Source organism: Meriones unguiculatus, chromosome 19 (genome assembly GCF_030254825.1).
Source record: "Meriones unguiculatus strain TT.TT164.6M chromosome 19, Bangor_MerUng_6.1, whole genome shotgun sequence".
Taxonomy (NCBI): domain Eukaryota; kingdom Metazoa; phylum Chordata; class Mammalia; order Rodentia; family Muridae; genus Meriones; species Meriones unguiculatus.
This window is the reverse complement of record NC_083366.1, coordinates 58,033,145-58,051,250: the sequence shown is the minus strand read 5'-3', so window position 1 is coordinate 58,051,250 and position 18,106 is coordinate 58,033,145. Positions and strand designations below refer to the sequence as shown.

At 44.7% G+C, this 18,106-nt stretch overlaps 1 protein-coding gene across 8 annotated transcripts in view; it reads right to left on the bottom strand.

Moving 5' to 3' along the window:
• Phactr1 (phosphatase and actin regulator 1) overlaps positions 1-18,106 on the bottom strand; it is a 439,140-nt gene that overhangs the window by 260,275 nt on the left and 160,759 nt on the right. Inside the window, exon 1 of one of the 8 annotated variants that reach the window (XM_060372706.1) lies at positions 10,569-10,801. The exons of 6 other annotated variants lie outside the window; for them this stretch is intronic. The gene's annotated coding sequence lies outside the window, so the exon portion shown is untranslated. Of the gene's footprint in view, positions 1-10,108; positions 10,304-10,568; positions 10,802-18,106 lie in introns of those variants that run through there. One more of the 8 variants, XM_060372707.1, reaches the window with a different exon arrangement.

The following is an 18,106-nucleotide window of genomic DNA, read 5'->3' as shown; positions in this document are numbered from 1 at the left end:
CTGCAATCTAAGGCCCGCTTGTCTTCTTAGAAGGTCTTTCAGACTTTTTATATTTTTTGATCATTACATCTTCACTAAATTCTAATTTCATGACTTGCCTGAGGGGTTGGCCTAGTCAATTACTTTTTTTTTTTTTTTTTTTTTTTTGAGAAAGGGTCTCACTATGTAGCCCTGATAAACACATAGTTCCTGTCAAAACATTTTCCTGGACTATACCCAGGATTCCTCACACAAGCATACACACACAGTAGAAGAGTAAAGTTCATAGTACCAGATGAATAAAGTTACTTTTTAAATGGGACAGTGGAATGGTGGTTGGTAGAGGCCTGAAGGATGGGAAATGGAATGGGGGTGGGGGTTGCTACTACTTCAGGGACACAAAATTTCAGTTTTGTATGAGGAGGGATTCCAGAGAAAAATGCTGGGGATGGTTGCTTAGCACCACTGAACTGTACACTTAGATTGGTTAGGATGCCTACCCTAACATTATATGTGTGTCGCCATAGTAATTTTTTACTCTTTTTGAGTCAATGACTCTTTGGAATTTAGTGCTTTCCAGGCCCATTTGTGGAAGTCTACTTAAAAACAAAATAACAACAAAAACAAAACCCAAACCATAATAAAAACAACCCCCCCAAAAAAAAACAACCCAAAATCAATGGTGTCTCATGCATCATCTATTAGCCTTCAGTTCACTCTGTAGTCGAAAATGACCTTGAACTTGATTCTCCTGCCTTGCCTCCTGAACAATGGAACTGCAGGACTGTATGTACCACCATACTGCATTTTATATGGTTCTGGGGTTCGAACCTAGGCTCCGTTTATGTTCGGTAGGCACCCCAACCCTCCACTTTTGCTTTCTACTGGCTGCACGTTAACACTAACAAAGAGCTATCTCCTGAGATACCGCTTAGCAGGTGGAATGTGGTGAAGGGCAAAGAAAATTCAGATATCCAGAACAAGTTTTCAGACAGGATGGGCGGGGGCGGGGGTGGGGGTGGGGAGGTGCTCTACCAGGTTAGGAAAGCTCAGGATCCAGGCTTCCTCTGCCGAGGCATCTGTGAGCTCTTGGCGCACGAAGGCTTCCTGTTTTTCAAGATAATGTTTTTAAATGGTTCATAAGGATTTTCTTGGCCACTACTAGTCCTCGAGAAGCAATGTTTTGATGACTGAACTATAAATGAATCAGAAACATATGCAGCGAATTTCCCATGGGTTTGGCAAAACGCATTTTGGACTCAGTTCTGTCCGGGATACTTGAAAGATGGTTTCTAGTGTCTGTTGGATCAAAAGGAGCTTCACTTTCCCAGCTCCCTTTCAGGCTGTGGCCAAGTCAGAAGGCAGAGATCTCAGAGCCTTTGTTCTCACATTACCAGATCTCTATACAAATTAGGGATGGATTCACTGAAAGGCTATGGTCTTCCAAGTGTAGAAACATCTACTGGGTCATGCTCCCTCCCTACTCTTTCAGGTTCAGTATCCTTCAAGAGGTTTCTTTTTTTGATTTATAAATGAAGGGCTTCAGACGGGTTATTTCGAAGACTGGAAGTTCCCTTTGGGTGAATTGTATGTTCCTACAGCAATTCTAGATCTGTGGTCTTCCCTACAACTCTAGGCCTTGAGCACTGGGGATTATCTGAAGAACTACCATGGCTTGGGAGACAGCACTTCCCTGTGGACAGAAAGAATGGTCACACACATGGTATATACTTACTTATAAGTGGATATTAGACATATAATATAGGATAAACATACTAAAATCTGCACACCTAAAGAAGCTAAGCAAGAAGGAGGACCCTGGGTAAGATGATCAGTCCTTACTCAGAAAGGCAAATGGGATGGACATTGAAAGAGGGAGAAAACAAGGGACAGGACAGGAGCCTACTACAGAGGGACTCTGAAAGACTCTACCCAGCAGGGTATCAAAGCAGATGCTGAGACTCATAGCCAAACTTTGGGCAGAGTGCAGGGAATCTTATGAAAGAAGGGAGCAATAGAAATACCTGGAGGGGTCAGGAACTCTACAAGAAGAGCAACAGATCCAAGAAGTCTGGGCAAGAGGATCTTTTCTGCGACTGATACTTCAACTAAGGACCATGCATGGAGACAACCTAGAACAGTTGTTGCCCATAGCAGCTCAGTCTTCAAGTGAGTTCACTAGTAAAGGGAAAAGGGACTGTCTCTGACATGAACTCAGGCTCTTCGATCACCTCCCCCTGAGGGTGGAACAGCCTTACCAGGCTACCGAGGAAGACAATGCAGCCAATCCTGATTAGACCTAATAGGATAGGGTCAGATGGAAGGGGAGGAGGGCCTCCCCTATCAGTGGACTTGGAAAGGGACATAGAAAGAGATTAGGGAGGGAGGGTGGTACTGGGAGGAAATGAGGGAGGGGGTTACAGCTGGGATACAAAGTGAATAAACTGTAATTAAGAAAAAAAATTTGAGAAAAAAGAAGGAATGGTCACTTTCTTAGACATCTTCAAAGAGCATTTCAAAAAGAAGCCCAAGACTCTGGATTGAGTCTCCATTATGTATTGTTAACTCGCTTTTGAGTATTCTAAATGTCTCTGAGCCGCTGGCGTGGAATATCCCCTGTATTGTTATGGAGCTGTTTTATCCTCAGGCACTAAGAGTGCTGTGAGAGTAACTTAAGTGTTGGGGAATATATTATTACTTATAATCTCAGAAAATTGGCAAATAAGGCTCAGCAGTCCAGACTTGGGACATCCACAGAAAAATCGCTATCTTAGAAGTCAGAGATTGTTGATGTCTGAGGTGAAATATGAATGAGAATCGTGACTCCAGGTTTTCCAGACCTAATGGGCAAACAGTACAGACGCACTTCACTTCCTTCCTCTTAGTGAGCACGCTCGTAAGTAACCTCTACTGATGTGGACCTAAATAAGACACTTAGAGAATAATTCTCAAAAACGTGTATTATATCCTAGGAAACACTGCGATGTTAACTATTTTAATCAATACGATAACACATACAACATAGCATGTCCAGTTTCTGCAGCTCCCAAATAATTCTAGCAACTCCTTTGCAGTACAGACGAGGAGATGAAGAAAGGGGATAAACAGACGAAAAAAGAGGGAGAAATCTAGAGGCCAGAAGAATAACATCCCTTTGGGAGAGGGGAATTCGAACAAAATCGGCAGATAGGTATAGAGATATGTAGTAAAGGTGAGAGAATGAAAATACAAGAAAAAGCACAACTGAAAACAAGAGACCGGAGAGCAAGGAAGGGCGTCATTATCATCATCCACATGTCTTTCAAGCTCTTGAACCCCTTAACACATAGGTATGTCTTACTGTGTTTCTGTTTAAACACGTATTCAACATACACTGTTGATTTGTCAACAGCGCTGTAACTCATGCCTTGAAGGGAGCTTATGAGTGTGTGTGTGTGTGTGTGTGTGTGTTCCACCAGGCACAGTGCTACATGCCTGTGGTTAGGGGCAGCATGGAGTGTCGACACCACAATGGTGAAGGCCATTCCAAACAGCAGCATCACCCCCAAAGTCACCAAGGTGTGACCATTAATTAGTACACCTCGAAATGGAACACTGACAGGATGGGAGCCTAAACAAGAAGGCAGAGTGCATGTCACCTTGTTTAGCTCTAGTGAATTTCTACTGTCCCGCACACTCCCGTGATCAAGTTGTGAAAGTGCCTGGAGAACTGATTTGGTTCCCAAACGTTGCATTCTAGGAGACAGGTGAATATTGCACAAACAGAACCCATGGAAAAATCAGGACCAGCTGCCCTGGACATACCTGGTGGGTTCAAGGCCCAGTTTAAACCAGAGAACTCAAGCATCTGCTGTACAAAAAAAAAAAAAAAAACTATCACCATTTGCTGTTGTTAACATCCACTATCTCTGTCTCTCGATTCATGCCACCCAAGTAGCTTTAAGAGATCACCATGTCATTTCTAGGGTTGCCATCCAAGGCGTCTAACAATGGGTTACTTTCTTTTTACCTGCCCCTACCCTGCCACCAAGAAAGCTGGCTTGGCTACTTTGCCTCATGCACCCCTAGGTGAGTCTTCTCTAGGAATCTGTGCTCTCTCTCTTCTTTGTTGGGAATGCCCCTTCCTTCCTCCTCTGCTTCTTCACCCTATATGGAGATAGAGCTACCCTGCCCTCCAGATTCTTCTGTTAAAAACAACTCTGTATCCCTTTCCAGAAAGAATAACCCTCTCCCTCTTCTCCACTTCGATAACCACATTTTTCTTTTCTCATGGAAGCTGTCATTTTCTGCGTTTTGTTAGAACTCTTGAGCACATGTTTCATTTTTTTCTGAAAAGGTATGGGTTGATGTGATTCATCCTTTCATGCACTGCAAATCTCTTAACACAATACCTTGCCCCACGTACAGTAGATGATAAATGCTTGCTGATTAAACACCATAACAACAACAGCCCCCACACAGCACTTAGCATTCCCTTTACTGAAAGAGCCATGATATTTATAAAGCACATTTTGATTTGAGAAATTCAACGTATGAACCAACCCTTCTTCTCCCCCTTCCTCCCAAAAAACAACACCCCAGAAGTGTTTACAATTTATTACAAAAGCCAAAGAACCCTCACTGGGTTGGTAAAAGCTGACTTGCTCCCAAATGTATTTTCAGCGCCAGGGCCTCATTTAGGGACAAGTCATGAACCTTGAAATTTAGATAGCAAGGTGTTCTAAATCACATCACAGTTTCTTCCAACAATCTCATTCTAAAGGCCAAAAGGAGCACTTAATACTGTCAGTCAACTTGCTTCCAAATAGCTTGGAGTTTGAGCCCAGAGAAAGGAGCCGAGGATGGCAGCGTCTACTAATGATGTTCTTGACTTCCTGGGTACCAGGCATGATAGTCATGGCCTTTCTACATGAAGTTGGAGGGATGCTGTTCATGGGTGTGTCTATGGGGTAGATAGGTTTGTGTGGGCGCACATATATGCAGGTGCATGAACACATGTGAGCATGTGTGTGTGGCTGTCATTTCCTAGATGCCGTCTCTGTAGTCTTTTGAGATAGGGGTTCTCGCTGGTCGGAAGATCACTGGGTAGGTTAAGCTGTCTGGCCAGCAAGCCACAGGTATCTTCCTGTCTCTGTCTCCTGACTTCTGGGATTACAAGTACACACATCCCTACATTTGAGTTTTTACTTAGGTTCTGAGTCTTGAACCCAGGTCCTCAAGCTTGTATGGCAAATGCTTTACCAACTAGCCTCTCTCTGCTCCCATGCATACCTTATTTTCAGCGGAAAAAAAATGGGATGCTTTACATATCACTAAATACGGACTCCTTTGCTCTTCTTCATATAATTTCTCATCATCAGCAGCAAACTCAGAGGAAAATCAATGCATGTCTTGTCTGCAAAATCTGGCCCCGCTCTCCATACACACTTCAGCTTGAATTTTCTCGTTTTGCTAGAGCATTCACACTGCCAGTTGGGAACTGGGATATGTCCCTTGTCATGTGTGTACAAATGGTCTTGCTAAAGGAGCAGAAGCTTCCTGTTAGTGGGAGGTAGAGAGGAAATGTGTGCACGCTCACCCTCACCTGTGCACACCTGAATCAACCTCTCCATCTGTTACTCTTTTCTGCTTTGTGCCTTCTCGTGTCTGTAAATTTGCAACAGCTGTCAATTCCCAGGCTTGCAACAGCCCTGAGGAACCTTTTGATCAATTTCTGTGGACTCAAAGAGCTAAACTTTAGAGAGGAAATGATTTGCAAATACCATGTGCGAATCTTTTTACTCTCTACACCCAAACTTTGTTTCTACATTAAGTGTGTACATGAGGATGGGTGAGAGTACACATGTTTCAAGGAGCTATTTCACGGGCTGTGCTGTTCTTGAAGAATGAGAACAGAGAGGGCCAGGGTCAGACTGCAGGAATGGTGTGAGCCTACATGCTCACGTAAACCATGTTAGGAAGCCAGATGAAAGCATCAAGTTTCAACTTCCTTTATGAGGCAGGGGAGTGAAAGGAAGTGAAAAGTTGTCTAGAGAAGTGCCACTATTCTTTGGACCTCAAGAGAACAACTGATCAAAATGACATCTTTCTTCCTGGAGAGGTGTTCCAGCTGAGAGATAGCCTTGTTAAAGCCAACACATTCAGTTCTTTGACAGAACGCCTAGCGGGAGTCCATTGAAAAAAAAGGGGGTGGGTGAGGGGCTTGCTTTTCCAAATACTTCAAATACCTCAGAAAGCCAAGCTTCTCCTGAAGCTTGCTTGGTCCAGGTGACCTGCGGTGGTTGGTACCTATAGGCGGGCCTGTGACCAACTGAAGAAGGGGCCATTTCCCTCTAGGGAAATGCTGGGTTCCTTTACTGATCTGCCCAGCTCTAGAAATGAGGATATACACTTAAAAAGAACAACTCCTTAACCTGATAGCTGTCACCTCACACTGAAACGCTGACCGCCAGCCTCTGGGACCCCACGTGAAGAGCAGACATTAGAGGAAACGGTTAAGGTGAGATGAGAGTGACAAAGGAGGCTTTCATCCAATGGCTTCCTCATAAGAAGAGGTTAGAACATAAACAATACAGAGACCAAGCATTAGCACTCAAAAACAGTGAAAAGACAGCCACCTGTCACCCAAGGACAGACACCACAGAGGAAGCCTGGCCAAGCCTGGATCTTGGACTTCCTAGTCTGCTGAGCTGTGAAAGGATCGTTCCTTTTGGTAAAGTTATCCAGCCAGTGGTTTCCTTATGGCACACAGCCCTAGGCAACTAACATAACACCTGTTGGTTATTTGCTAGTTAGAGAGTTTATGAAGTTATTACCTTCATTTTCAGAAAATTTATGCTTTTACTAACATACATATCCCTTTTTTCTTGATTGATTTTTTTTTAATGCTGAATACTTTTAATTCCTTTTGACTAGATTCATACTGTAGGTTTCTCTCTCTTTAGGCTTGTTTTCCCTGTTTGTTTTGCACATGTATATATTTGTATATTTGTGTGTTCTCATGTATGTGATAACATGTGTTGTGGCTGTGGGTGTGTATACATTGGAGGCCCAATACTGATGTTGGATATCTCCCTTGGTGACTCTACATCTTATACTGAGGTAGGGTCTCTGGTTGAGCCGGGAGTTCACTGTCTTATCTAGTCTGACTAGACTGCTTACTCCAGGGATACCCTGTGTCCTCCCTAGCTCTGGGATTACGGGTAGAAAACATCCACCAGGCTTTGGGTTCTTGCCATCAGCATGGCAGACACTTTGCCCACTGAGGCACAGCCCTGGCCCATCTCTGTAGTTTTCACACAGATTTTCATTTGTTTCTTTCTAGTACTTTGAGGAAAAGCTAGAGATTGCTACGTATTATTTTGTAACCAAGGAAAGAAAATTCAACTAAATGACTTATTCAGAGCTCAAGTTGGGCTTGTCCCTACTCCTCTATCCTACGCTGCCTTTTCCACACATGGCCCCTTAGGCTTTCCTCTTAGCACTGTGATATGGTCATGTTTAGAGTGGTTTTTTTTCAATCAACATGTACTTCCCTGTTTTAGAAATGTCTGTCTCATTTCTCCTTGAAGTTTCGTTGGGTTATTTGTAATATTCCTTTTAAATTTTGGCATTATCTTGTGGGTTTCCCAGGAATAGAGGCCTGTGCACTTCTTCACCATTTCTTCCTCATGACAATCCTCAAGGGGAAATTCTATCTACTTAATTACTTTTTTTTCGAAGCTGGAAACTAGGCATCCGCATGCTTTTACCTCTTAGCCTGAAGCTGTGGATTCTGGACCCAACAGCATGTTAAACACTCAAGGAATGTAACAAGAGGGCTTTGAGCACCTTTAGATTAATCATACTGCGGTCTCAGAACCTTGGGAACATAGTCATAGATCACTGTGGCCCTTCTATTCTAGTGGGCTAAAATCCTCAGGATCCCTAAGCCCAGCAGATTCAGGCTGAGACAAAGGTAGAGGAAAAGCAAACAGGCTGCATCAAGTGACATCTACCAGTGTGTTGGATTTGCACAGACAAGGACTGCCTATATTGGGACACTCGAGCTGTTGGATCAGCAGGGTGGTATTCCGCAGTGGGTAGCACTCAGGGGCATCTGGAGACCAATATTGCCCACCTACTGCCGCCATTGATATCCTGTGTGGCTTAAGCCAAAGCATGTCTAAAGCATTGGGACAAAAAAATGCCTCCTTTTATAGAGGAATAGACAAGTTAGTGAACTAATTCCAAAGCATGCCAAGGACCACAGATACTAGGGTAAAGACTCACACCTGCTTTTTATTGTCTGACACAGGAAAGGACATGAATGATGACCTGTTTGTTTCAAATATTCTATGGTCACCACATGTCCTAAATGAGACCAGTGATGACAGCAGTTAAGTTTAAGGTGCTGCGATTCCCTAAGCTATGCTGCTTTATTCTACTTTTAATACAACTTGATATCATCCAGTTTCATAGATGGGGAAACGAAGGCTTAGAAAGGTCATAAGCCCACCTATTGTTCACTCATTACACTGGTGGCAGAACTGGAATGGGATTACAACTCAACCTGACTTAAGAACCTATTAATTTAACCAAAGCTCCTGTATTGATGGAAGAACTGGATCTTCAAAAATCTGTTCTATGTTGCATCTTTCGGACCTCTTGTCCTATAAAGTATCGAAATACCGAGTAAGGGGCAAAGCTTGGCTTCTACAAGGCACTTCCCAGAATGTTCCTTGTATAGAAAGTAACACACAAGTCTTCTGTCAAACTGTAAGCCTGAGTTGTTGGCATAGAAAATGTGGACAGCCAAACCTAGGCATGTCATCAGATTGTAGGGAATTAGAGCACAAGTCGGTGTTCCCAAAGATACATGGTTCAGAAAAGCCCCATGCTCGGCAGTGTCTGGGGGCCATCCCAGCCTCCTGCACATAATTGCACCACAGAAACAAGGGTCTCCAGCACATTTCGTCTGACAGAAGTCCAGACAGAGGGAACTCAATTATTTAGGAAAGGTTTTCCCCAGGGACCACTCTGGCCTTTACAAGGCGGCCCCCAGCTGCTCTCATATTCGTCATAAATATTGATGATATTATAGCGCCTATATTTCAAGTGTAGGTTTTAATTTAAAAACTTCAGAATATCTTCTGGCTTTGTCCTTTAGGTTTATTCTGTATCAGAATAAAGGTGGCATCAGGTACCCAGGAAAGAGAAAAATGACAGAAGTCCATGACAAGGCTCTTGAATTTTCAAATATGGTATCTGGTCCTGGAGACTTAAGAGCCACTGGTAAGAAATTTCTATTTGAATAGCGTGAGGCCCTGCTATGGGATCGCTGTACCATTTTAAAGAGTTGTTTAAATCCAACACAATCACCTCACACCATTTTGCCGAAATCTGGAAGGTGAGAATTGTAAGATACAGCAAAAACTTGCATATCTCTTTATAATCAGCATTCCTAAGGACATTTCCCCTCCTGCTTTCAGCATCATCATGATTTGTTTAGTGCATCTCATGTGTCGAGAGAAGAATAACAATTAGAAACCAACTCTTGTAAGGTAGGTCTTTTCTAGAAGCTTGTGCCCACACACTGTGAACTAAAGCCATTCTTATCCCGAGTGTGCTGGTGAAAAGGTTTCCTGTTAACTAGCATCTCCTTGCAGCAAGCAACGCCCTGGCTGCCCATGCCACCAAACCCAGTCCTTGTTTTCTCGTTTTGCAGTTTCAAGTCATCTTTTATTTGTACCCACAGCCTCCCCTCCCCCAAGAACAGCTTCTGATTTCAGGGTTTGCCTTTCCTGTGTCTTTAAGTCAGAAACTTCCCAAGGCTTCTAAGAGCTGGCTTCAGCAGGCAGCCAGGGCTTCCCGTGCCTCTGCTGCAGTGAAATCTGCAACAGGATATCCTGGGTTTACAAAACATCACCAGATCTAGACCGGGGCCCTCAAGGAGAGAATACTCGACAAATCAGAGACATCCTAGGAACCGTGCTGGTGGATTTCAACAAACACCAAACCAATCGATGCTGGCAGTTCCCGAAAGGATAAAATCCTGTAAATCAGGCAAAGTGAAAAGCCAATACAAAATGCACCTAAGAAACCCGAAACCCACAAAAGCACCAGAATGACTTCAGATTCCTGCGCCTACCTTAAAGACCGCCCAGCTCTCTGGGCTCACACACACATCCACACGGGGTCTCGTCTCTGGCTCTTCAACAGCTGTGCTTTCTCAGAGTGAGCTACAGTCTATCCCGGGGCTGGGCTCGACACACATGCTGCACAACACAGCCTAGCGGTGCCAGGCAGCCCCTTCGGCTCCCCTTCCCGAGGTTGCCCGAGCTTGGCCGCTGACCAGCTCCCTCGTGGAGAAGTTGGGGGACAGATCCAACCGGCCTCTCAGAAGGGGGCCACGTATCTGGGCAGCAGGGGGTCACTCTATCCCTTTTTCAAAGCTCAGATACTCCCCCACACACACCCGGAGACTCCCAGACCGGACAGATCACCTCCTGAATGGGACCACCCAGAACCTGCAGGGCGGTGGTGACCCCTCCCCGTCCCCGTCCCCGCCCCCGCCCCCGCCCCTGAGACGGGATGCTGTCTCCTCTCACCTTCACAGAGCCCGAGGTCTCCAAGGAGTCCAGCTTCTCACTCGGATTGGGAAGCCAAAGGTTTTGGAAGCAAGGGACATTTCGAAGTGAAACAGAAAGTAGCCCGGGGACGCAACCCAGACCCTGCACCTGGACTTGACCGCCCCCAAGCTCTGCGAGTCTTCAGACTCAGCCGGCGGCTCAGCTCCGCTAGCTCAGTTTGGGAGGATCCTAAGGACTGAGCCGTAGAGAAGTCTGGAACTCACAGCCGCTGCCTGAGCTGCTTTTTTTTTTTTTTTCTTTTTTCTTTTTTTGAGTATTTGTTGAACTTTTTAATATGCAGCTTGTCGCCTTCTAAAGGGAATTAACGCCCCACCATCCGATTCTCCTGGCTCTATTATATAATTTAAACCGATGCAGCAGTGACACCCCCCCCCCCCCCCCGCCCACCTTAAGTTGTCAGCCCAAACCCCAGGCAGCATCTTTACTCCCAGAACGGGAAGACACTCAAAACACAAACAATAACAGTTAACCCTGCCAGCCTGCCAGAACTTCCGTTTGGGGGCTGCCTTTTGGCAGAGTGCTTATTTTTTCCCTTTGGTCTGATTCTTGGATACAGGACGTCCTAAATGCCAGTGCTGGGCAAGCAGGCATTTCTCACGATGTAACTACAGGAACTTTGAGATTAGGTACTGGATGGTTTCTGCTCTGTGTCTGAGCCCAGGGTTGAAAGCCCCAGATAGCTTCTTAACACGCGCGCCATTTCTAAGGCCGGCAGGGTTTATTACTGCTCCCATATTTCTAAATTCTAGGAGTCGAAAAGGTAGCTGGATTTGAGGGGTCTTTAGCCGCCCTACCCCAAACCTGATCTGTCTTCACCCTCCTCCAACCACCTCAAAGACACGTGATGGCCAAGTATGGAAAATGACCTTCAGCTCTACCCCACCATGTCACCGTCCCCAAGGCCAAATGACATATTTTGAAGCCACCTTCATGAAGAGAATGGGACTCATTTCATTCTGTTCCATTCTATCTGGTTTACACACAGCTTCTCTTGCCAAACGGCGCCCGCTGAGAGGCCACTGAGAACTGGCTGTGAACTAAGAGGCTCTTTGCCAGATGGCGATGAAATTACGTGAGTCTATGGTGGTGATCAGATTGACAAAACCGTAGTCCGTGGGTCCGGTTTACATGACGCCATGACAATTTTTATGCATAATGGGCTCTAGGTCCTCCAGTCTCCAAGTTAGCTGGGCCTGGCTGCAAGGTCTGGGATGGACTTGAAAAGGATCGCCGCTGTTTGTGGGAATAGACACTGAACTTCAGTCTGCTCTGTTTCCCTTCTTTACCTTCTGTCCACGTCGACGAAGGGAAACCGATCCCATGACCTACATCAAAGCAATTATCAGTAGACCAGTGGCGTGCCTTTAGAGTTGTCTTTGAAATACTGTGGAAACTACCCGCACGTCCCTCTGAGGAGAGCTGGTAGGAATCGCTACTACCCTTTTTAGACCAAAAGAAGCCAGTGACAGAGGCAGGAATTAGCAGTCAGGTCTTCTCTGCTCTGATTTGCAAAGACTCAGCTATGTGTGAGGGAAATCTAAGTGGAATGACAAATCGGTGTTTATGTCTCACCCTGCAGGTGTAGTAAATACCACACAACTTGTGACAGTTGCCACAGTAACTACTTTCTTAGTAGGAATAAGGACACACTGGGAGATATTAGAAAATATCAGGTAATCGGACCTTAGTAATGGGCAAGGAACAATAATGGGGGGAAAAACCATGGATTGTCTGAATAACTTGAATTTCATAGATCAGCGCTCATTGCTAGAAATAGATATAGAAATTATAAATTATATAATCTTAAAACTTACAGGAGCCACGTTAAAAAAAACTAGAGAAATTAGTGTTCTAAAATAAATTATATTATATATATGTATTTTAGAATATATTCAAAATATCATTTCAACATGTAATTGGTGTAAACATTACTAGGCTGTTATGTATGCCTTTTCCTATTTTTGATTTCTAATTTGTATTTTACACTGATATCACACCTCAGGCATAGTCAGTCCTATTCAAAGCCCTCAGGAGCCACATACGGAGGTCACCACATTAGACAGTCTAGCCCTGGATTATATTAGCCAAGGTGGGGTTAGGAGTCATTCTTTGACAACGATTTTCCTATATTGCCTAAAAGTTTTAGAAGAAGAACTTGTGGGGCGCCGAGATGACACAGAGGGTAAAGGTCCTCGATGATGGCCTGATACCCCAAGTTTGATCTCTGGGACCCGTATGGTGGAAGGAGAGAATCGACTCTCCAAAGTTGTCCTCTAATCTCCACACATGTGTCCTGGTATGTGCAGCTGTGTAATAAATGTTATAATAAGACGCAATAAATAATGTGATAATAGATGCAACAATAAAATAAGGGTAACAATAAAATAAATGAACAGAAGTGGATTTTGTATTCACTTGGTTCTAGCCCCATGGCGTCACTCAAATAATATCTTCCTAAGTAGGACAGGAAGATATTAAATAAATTTGGAACTGAGATAATACCAGAGATTTCGTTTCTTCCATGCTACCAGGAAAGCGGGAAGAATAAAACAAATAAATCTTGAAGATTGCAGAAAGTTCCTCCTTCGGGTCACCTATACTGCTCAAGTTGGAGTCCTCCGTGTCACATCTGACCCTATGTCCTATATCCTTTCTCCTCTCTGTTTATTTCCTGAAGCCCCTGGCCGGGGGCAGGGGCAGGGGGAACATCCAATCTTAACAAATCTACCACCACCTTCCTAAGCCACAGGAGCTTGGCTGTCACCCCAGCCACCCCAAGAGCCCATGCCAGTTCTCAAGCCTCTGCCTCCTGCCCCTCAGATTCATTTCCCGCCCTGCCTTCACTGTGCATATGCGTCAAATTCAGGCATTACATCATATAACTTCTCAACTTAAAGACTTTAATAGAAAACTATTCCCTTTCAGATGAAATCCCCACTGTCTGGAGTGATAGACTGGAGATTTATTATAAACCGGCTTCAGGGACTTTTCCTCCTCGCCTCATTGCTTCAATTGCTTGATTCTGTTTTGTCTGTGTCTTTTCCTGTGACATGGTCTCCATGACTCTGTGATTTTGATTGTAGTCATATTTTTGTGCCTGGAATATCCATCCTTAAAAGGCCTACTCCTGCCCAAATACCATACACTTCTAAGGGTTGCTCAACTATTGACTGTAGCTCTTCACTCTTATAATTCTCCCACCTACATCACCGAACCACTTTGATAAATAGATACATGGTGATGTGTGTAATTCCAGCACTCAGGTGGAGTTGACAGGAGGTTTGCAAGCTTGAGGTCGGTGGGTGATACACAGTAAGACCCAGCCTAAAGAAAACAGAGGCACTGTAACACTTGTCTCAGTCCTCTACAGTCACGTGATAATGATCTCTTCAGGTCCAGGAACCGTGTACCCTTTACCTCTGAGTTCATCTTGGAACACGAAGTCATCTTCATTAGCAACATGACTAATAAATACCTAAGGGGTTCATATACCTTCCCTCCCATCTTTCTTCCTGTTCCTGCCCCTAACCGCTTGATACAGCTTGCTAGGTTCGCACCGACAGCACCACTAGTCTCATTATTACATATGTTCCACATACCAGTGTTTTCAGCACTTAGTGTCAGACGCCGTCCTAGGCATTTTGCACTTTTTTCTTAATTCCAGCAGCAACCACAATAACAAATCAACAAGGTGATGATTTACATCCATGTTTTACTAGGTGAGGCATCTTCAATTCAGTCCTTTTCTTTGAACGAGTCTATTTAGGTCATTCTTATGTTCACTGCCTAGTGTGAATTGGTAAAATATGACAGCTCCAACACATTATGAATTGCATCCTCACATGCTAACTTATTTGTAAACATGTGAATGCATGTGCGTTCTATGTTTTTTTTTTTTTTTTAATGTATCTAGCTTTTTTTAAGGCCTCAAATTTTTAGACATCTGGGGCAAAGAAGATACACTCTGACAGTGTTTTGTGTGGAGTGAGAACATGGCGGCTTGTGACACCCAGGACACGACTCTTCGCTTTAATGTTCAGCCTGTTTGGTTTGGCTCTTCTCTACTCGGGCCCTTCAGTAGTTTCTTCATTCTCCAGTCCAGTGGGTCTCAACTTTCCTAATGCTGCAACCCTCTAATAATGTACAGTTCCTCCTGTTGTGGTGACCCCCCAATCATAAAATTATTTTTGTTGCTACTTTGTAATTGTAATTTTGTTACTGTTACGAATCATAATGTAAATACTTTTGGAGATACAGGTTTGCCAAGAGGGGTCTCAACCCAGGGGTTGAGAGGCCCTGCTCTGGTCTATTGGTGCTTTAACCACTAGAATGACTGATACCATATCCAAGGAGAATTCTTACCCCTTGTGGAAGCCCACTGAACACTTAGCACCAAGTCTGAGCCCTAGTGTAAGCTATGAACAAGGGTGTGGCAGTGAGACACAGTCTGTTACACTGAATGCAGCTTTCAGATGCTGACAACGGGGAAGGCTGTGCGTTGCGGATATGGAAAAATATTACACTATAGTCTGTCTTAAAACCAGGGACCTTAGAATGTCTTACCTTCAGGAGACCAGCATTTTACTCACTGGGCCCTGCTATATTCTCCAAGCTGTTTCCTTCTTACATGTCTGTTACTCGACTATTTGCTGTTTCCTATGCTTTGTTCCCACAATGAGGAACTAAACCCCATGAATGGCTGCACATGGCTGAAGGCTTACCAAATCCTTATTGAAGTGAGACAAGTGGAGAAAACACCGTGTCATAGAGTAGACACATGCCCTGACCTACATAGACAGTGGGACAGGTTTGACACAACACAAGAATATGTCAGTGGGATTTCCAGGGACCCAGGCATCTGGGACAGGCTCGAACTTGGACACATGGCTTTGCTGAGGAAGCAAAGAAACTTCTTATGGTGAGGGGGGTCTGTGGGCCCTTGGTAGGTTAGCGACTGTGGCATCGCTGCACGGAAAATGTTTTCTCTTAAGACTGAGAGTTGTGAGGTTGTTATGAAGCTGCGGAGATTGAGTCAGGGAGTCTGTGGTGGAGTCTCTCTTCTTCTCCATCCTCCCATTTTCCCCTTCCCACTGGGCACCTATGCAGGTGATAAACTGACTGCTGTCCCCATCTGTTTTCCTCTCCTCATTCTCTTTCTCCCTTCTGACCTCATTTTCCTCCTCTCCCTGCCCATCTCTGTCTTCTCCCTCCCTTTTTCCCATTTGTTATGAGTTTAGTGTGAGTCGGCGTTGGTGCCTTGCTATTCTTGCTGAACTCTGTACGATGCTCTATGTGGAGATCTTTTTGCCAAAGCTGTATTAAGCTTACCAGGCTTCTAACCTTAGATTAGTTTGCTTTCACTTCGTAGTGGGAGGCCTGAAATTCCATGAACAAGAGAAGTATGAGACCAAAGTGGTTTTGTTTGGAGTACAGGGGGCTGTCTCTTAAGGCTTCCCAGAATGAAGGCAGAGCCTGACAGGAAAAAGGTCTGAGGGCTCCAGAGTAATCCATAACACAGTGGTTATTACCTTGTTCCCTGCCAAGTCAGTGCCACTGCCAATCTCAGAGGCCATTTTTCATACTGCGTTCAGTCATCTCAGCACAATGCAAGTGGCAGCCTCACTTGGGGTGAGCAATGGGAAAAGGCAGTTTCCTATGGGGTGAGGCTGCTTTCGTTGCTCCCTTTAATTCTCTGCAAAGCACTGGATGGGTTGATGTCATGACTTGGGTCCAAATAGGACCGGGACAGGAGGGAGATGCAAGCGGAACGGGAACAGAGTCAGAAATGGCTGGTAGAGCAGACTCGACAGACCTGGGCTTGGATCCGAGCCATTCCACCTGATCGTGCAGGTCATTCAGCCCAGTTTTAGTGAACCAAAGAGAAAATCTGGCCTGGTGCTTGTAAACCATCTCTAGGGCATGACATACAACAGGTGCTGACTGCTCCTAGCCAGCATAGCTCTGAGCCTCCTTTTCCTGGCTTCTGAAATGCAGACAAGACCCCTTTTTGTGGAGTGACTTGATGGAAATTGACTGAGGCCCCCAATAAATGATAAACCTCACACGAGGGTCTTCTAGCAAATTTTCATGTTATAGATTATATTTTCTAAAGGTGGACATGACAGGCCATGTCTGTCATCCTGTACACTCTAGAAGCTGGATGTTTTCCCATCAAGCCACAAAATCTGATTCTCCCTCTGAATCTAAATGGGCTTGGAACTTCCTTGGCACTGCTTCAGTCGGTTAATTCCGGACGCTGAAGAGGCTTCACTCTAAAAGGCAGTCTCGTGAAAGCTGATTCTCCCTCCCCCAGGAGCCACCAATTGACGACAGCTCCTCAGTTAGAAAGAAGTGTGTGTGTGTGGGGGGGTGAACCCCTCATTCTTCATATACTCAAGAAGAATGTTGGGGTTGGGGATTTAGCTCAGTGGTAGAGCACTTGCCTAGCAAGCGCAAGGCCCTGGGTTCGGTCCTCAGCTCTGGAAAAAAAATAAAAATAAAAAGAAGAAGAATGTTGATGAGCTTGCTCTATGCAGGTAATCACAACTGCTGTGAGCTCATGACTGCAGTGGTCTTGTCCTTCAGTCTTACAGCTGACATCTGCCTCTTAGCATCATTTTGTCCCTTCTTCCACCGTGGTCCCTGAGCCTTAAAGCGTGTGTGTGTGTGTGTGTGTGTGTGTGTGTGTGTGTGTGACCAATCCAGCTTGATTAGTGAGGTTTTCCGATCATAGAAGCATCTGTCTTTACACTAAATCTCAAATTAATGTCACTGGTTGAATGTAAAATGTTCTCCAAGGCCTCCTGTGCTAGCCCCCAGCTTGCAACACTGTTTTAAGGAATCTGGGGATCTTGTGGAGGCAAGGCCTCCCTGGAAGGTGGGCCTTGGAATTCTATGGCCCACTCAACTTCCTGTTCTCTCTCTCTCTGCCTCCTGGCCTACTGGCATGTGAGCAGGTGGCATCATTATCTTGCCACTACAGACTTCCCTGCAACGATAGACTGTACCCTTAAATGGTGAGCCAAAATAAGCCCTTCCTCCCTTGTTTCTGTCAGCTATTTTGTCATAGCACAGAGAAAAAGCACTAACACAGTTGTCAAACCAAACCGCTTTGGTTTAAAAAGACATTAATATTAAACAGTCTCTAAAAGTTGCATGTGAATGTATTAGCATTTAAATAATCTTTAAACTTGTCTTAAATAGTAGTATCATAGTCACCCTATCCAGACTCCTTCCTGGTCGCACATCTTCTACAATTGATGTGCTCTTTTGGATAATTTTTATCTAGGCTACCTTTAAAGATATTACCCAAGGAATACCTCCTCCAGGAAGCTTCCCCAGACAACCGTAGTGCTTTGGTGTCCCTTTCCATGGAGCACCTATGTCAGGAAAACAGCATGAATGCCAGAAGATACTACCCCTGAGATAGAAACACTTCGGGGTGATAGATGTTTTGCAGGGAGTTCACAGGTGTTCCATTCTTTGGTGTAGGGTTT